Below are 5,033 nucleotides of genomic sequence, written 5' to 3' on the forward strand. Positions count from 1 at the left end.
GAGATAGGGACAGAGGGGAAAGAGACATGAGAGAGAGAGAGAGAGAGAGGGAGAGACAGAGAGAGAGGGAGGGTGAGAGAAGGTGAGGGAGAGAGAGAAAGGGAGAGAGGGAGAGAGAGAAAGAGGGAGAGAGAGAGAGAGAGAGAGAGAGAGAGAGCAAGCCTTGGTTAGTCCAAGTAGACAACAACAGATAGTTTGAAGCTTGCCCCCTGTCGGGTCTTTCATTGTCATGACAAGTGACAGATGAATCACATTGTCAACATGTTTCATTATTAATTCTGTAATTAAGGCTCTGCTTTAATAAACTTTGCTGACTTGCCAAGACTTCTCCCAGCTTTGATTCATGGTAGATGGCAAAAGACAATAACAAATTATTCAGTACCAGGGACAGAACCTAATTTGAAATCAGCTACTTATCTATGATTTTTTCTTCCAGCTACTCATCATCATTGGTCAGCAGTTACTATTTTTCATCTTATCAAGTAATTGTACAAAATCTTCTGCACGTTGCTGGGGGAAAAGCCGTGTTCCAACTGCAAACTTTCAGCTTGCGTTCTGTGCTTAGCCTGTCTGGGTTTGAAACGAAGTTGCACCAAATCAAATGTGGTTGCGTTTGCAAGTGTGCAAGTGGGAATTTTCAGCACTGCGTAAGTATCAGGTACTTTGCTGCAGGTCTGCCCTTATTGTCACTACCAGTGGAAAATGGATTGAGAGACGTTTCATATTGAAGCTTCGTTCCACCGAGGCTGTGCTAGACCCTGGCTGTTACCCAACAATCTATGATACCAGGCTGGAGTTGGCCAATCGCCATGGTGACGGTATAGCCTGAAGTTGTATTATTTAATTTCCTCCTGACAGAGTTGTGTCTGTGGATCAGACTTAAACTCATTCTTACATGATTTAGCAACAGCCTCTAGATGTTCAGTTGGCACTAGTATCTTGTGTTAACACATTTAAAGCTTAGTGATATAGTTGGCATTCAGGAAGGTCTTTTCATTTCCTTTTTTTATGTTGATTTAAGGCCAAGCGATTTAGTTTATTGGTTCTCAAATCTGATAAAATATAACGTTAAATCTTAATTGGAAGAATATAAATAACAGTGTGAACAGGTTCAGCTTGTGTAATGAGTAAGTGAATAGAGGCATAGTCAAGTTTTCCTGCTTGTCCTCTGCTTTGTAGGTGTCTTTTTAATGTAAGTTTGATATTTTCTGGAAAAAATTATCATCAATTATTTTTGTGGAATAAATTAGTAACGACTTCTTTGTTTATTTATTTATTCCGACTCTTGTAGTGCCTAGTGGCAGAAAAGACTCCAAACCGGTGCCGGGCTCTTTATGTCTTGTGTAGTTTAGTGTCTTTTATATCATACTTTTTGTTCGCGAAAGCTGCCTGGCCGACTCCAGCATAGAAAAGTGACGTAGACCTAACAGAACCACCACAATCTTACTGGCTAGGTTGGTAACTCTGGTACTTATATCATACTTTTCGTTCCCGAAAGCTGTCTAGCTGGGCCCCGGTTCAAAACTGACGTAGGCCTAACAGAACCATCACAATCTTACTGGCTAGGTTGGTAACTCTGGTACTTATATCATACTTTTCGTTCCCGAAAGCTGTCTAGCTGGGCCCCGGTTCAAAACTGACGTAGGCCTAACAGAACCATCCACAATCGGACGATCCTGATGAATCGGGTCCTGCTCTGCCCCAGAGGCAAACGCTCGCTTCTCACCAGTTTTATGAGCAAGGCAAACGCAGAGATGAATTTTATGGAGGCTTGCTTATCTCTGATCCGCAGGGTTTTTACTGGCGAGGAGAATGCATTGGTGGGGGGGATTTAGGCAGGGGTAGGGCAGTATTCTGTTTGCTATCATTCACCTAGTCTCAAAAATATCAAAATCAACAAAAATCACCAAATGCAAAGTTTAAGATTTTTACTAGCATGGAGAATGCATTGGTGGGGGGGGGGGATTTAGGCAGGGGTAGTGCAGTTTGGTGTTCTCTATCACCTATCAAGTCTCAAAAATATCATTATCTAACACAGGGTTTTTACTGGCGTGTAGAATTGAATGCATTTGTGGGGGAGATTTAGGCTGAGGTAGTGCAGTTTGCTGTTTGCTATCATTCACCTAGTCTCAAAAATATCAAAATCAACAAAAATCAACAAATGCAAGGTTTAAGATTTTTACTGGCGAGGAGAATGCATTGGTGGGGGGGGGGGATTTTGGCAGGGTAGATCAGTATGGTGTTTGCCATCAAAATTAACAAATATGTCATATTATCTAATACCCATATTTATTATTTGATAAGTTTTTTACTGTCATGTAGAATTGAATGCGTTTGTGGGGGAAATCTAGGCCAAGGTAGTTCAGTATGGTGTTTGCCATCACTTCTAAAAAGTATCAAAATCAACAAAATGTTCTTTTATCTAATGCAAGATTTAAGATTTTCACTGGCATGCATGGAGAATGCATTGGTGGGGGGATTTAGGCAGGGTAGATCAGTATGGTGTTCTCTATCACCTATCAAGTCTCAAAAATATCATTATCTAACACAGGGTTTTTACTGGCGTGTAGAATTGAATGCATTTGTGGGGGAGATTTAGGCTGAGGTAGGTCAGTTTTGCTGTTTGCCATCATTTATCAAGTCTTATCTAAATTCAACAAAAATATCATTTTTTCTAATGCAAGATTTCAGATTTTCACTGTCATGTATGGAAAATGCATTTGTGGAGGAGACTTAGGCCGAGGTAGATCAGTATGGTGTACGCTATCACTCATCAAGTTTTCAAAAATATCCAATTCAACAAAAACTTAATTCATTTAATGCAATATTCAGGATTTTTATTGGCATGTAGGATTTAATGCATTTGTTCAAGCAGTTCAGTGTGCTGTTTGCTATCATTTTTTTATTGGCATGGAAAATGCAACCACGAAAGAGATATTGGTCTAAGCAGTGCAGGATACTATTACTCAACTTCTCAAGGTTCAGAATCATCAACTTTGACACAAAGGCAAAAGCAAACAAAACTGAACCATCACCAATGTTGTGCTAACGTTATAGAGGATTTATATAAACTCATCACTGTGTTTTAGCTGTCAAACATTGAGAATAGAGAATAGAGCTTTTTTTAATCATCCCATCCAGCTTTTTCCATCACTGGTGTTGTGCTATAGAGGATTTATAACAACACATCAATTTTCTACCTATCTAAAACATTGAGGGGTTTCAACTGGCAGATCTCAAGCAAATGGTTTCCAAAATCATATCCAGTTTATCAAATGTCAATAAAACGAGTAAAAACAAAAACAAAAACTCAACCATCACCAGTGTAGTACCATGGAGGATTTATAACAACTCCTCTGTGTTTATCCCCCTCCCGCTGTACAGACTTGCCTGGCCCCGTATTGAGCACTGTGAAACCAGCTCGCACGTTTTATGGGACCATAAAAATGTTCTACTATTTATATCGTTTCCTGACTAAGACATCATTTTAATCTCCATAACTCTGATGGGTTGATGACTGGCAGTTAGAATGAGTTGTACTTAAGTGAACCATGGGACATAAAACATGTTGAAATATTACTGTTTTAGGTATAAACTCCAAATTTAGTGCAGTAGAAAAATGACTGTTAAGCAATTTCATGCAGAACTGCAATGATCTGTTGAAATACAGGAAAGTCCTGCAGTTTTAATTTTAAATCTTTTGAGTCCAAAAGTTTTTGTTACCCCCATGAAAAATGGAGGTATTGTTTTGAGTGTGTCTGTGTGTCAGTGTCTGTATTTCTGGATATTTGTGTTAAGCATAACTTTAGAACCTCTGGATGGATTGTGATGATATTTGATATGTGTGTAAGAGTTTGGAGGACTATGGTTATGTTCAATTTGCCCCCATTGGTATGTGACCTTTGACTACTGCAGAAGTTTTAGTATCTTTTTTCCTTGACATGCTATTGTCTTCTATTTTCTGTTTACAGATAGCTTTTGATGTACAATGTTGGGAAGAACAGGTGTATGTATTTTTGGACCGTCTAACAACTTACTCTGGAACAAAGTTTAGGTCTAGATGTTGTTTTCATTTGTGGGTTGTTGAACTTAGAAAATAATGCAGAACCGGAAAATGCTCATCATGAACATGGGTGTGTTGTATTTTTACTACCTCAGTTGCCACGCCCCTGGTGCAAAATGCTGACACTGCAGGACACAAGACACCTGTCAGGGACCAGGTGAGAGACAAAGGTGCTCACCCATGGGGGGGGGGGACCCCAGGGGGGTGTACACAAGGGGGGGTGGCCAGGGGGGCATTCTGTCGTTATGTTGTAAACATGGCTTACTCAATTTTATGTTGTTAGGAGTTGTCTGTTGCAGTTTTATCAGCCTAGCCAGTATTGGCTTTATAGCATCTCTTGAGAGCCTTTAAATAAATTTGCCAGTAATACCACATCACTAAACTGTCTTCATGTTCTGTGATAATAGCAAAACATTGCATTATACCATCCGTACATACTGGAGCAGGCGTATTGTTGATAAAGAAAACAGATGTTTGTCAGGAAAACAACTCAGTTGCAGCCCCAGGCAATGACAGATAGATAGAACTTTATTGCTCGACATCTGTTAATGTTATCAGCTCACACCCTACAGTTGTAATTACAGTGAATTATGCAAATTAGAATGGTTCACATTTGAGTGGCTTTTGCTTACGGTCCTTGGAGTTGGTAAATTGACATGTTCAAGTTTTTCTAGTTACTGTAATTCATTTTGTCTTCACAGTACCAAACTTTCACGGTCTGAGAACATTTAACTTGTTATCGGAACTAAATGTTCACTGTCGCGGCAAGTGTACATAAAAAAAGGCTGTGAATTATATGTTATCAGTAATGATAAGTTCACGTTACAGTCGTCAACGTGAAAACCGTGAACATAACAGTACATTGAAAAAATCAGGAATTACAGTAGCTGTACTTGTATTGAATTGTTCTGCCAGTTCATTCTAGTGATGCTGAAGAAGAGTGATGGATGTCACTCAAAACATCCAGAAG

This window comes from Branchiostoma floridae, chromosome 9 (assembly GCF_000003815.2).
Source record: "Branchiostoma floridae strain S238N-H82 chromosome 9, Bfl_VNyyK, whole genome shotgun sequence".
NCBI lineage: Eukaryota > Metazoa > Chordata > Leptocardii > Amphioxiformes > Branchiostomatidae > Branchiostoma > Branchiostoma floridae.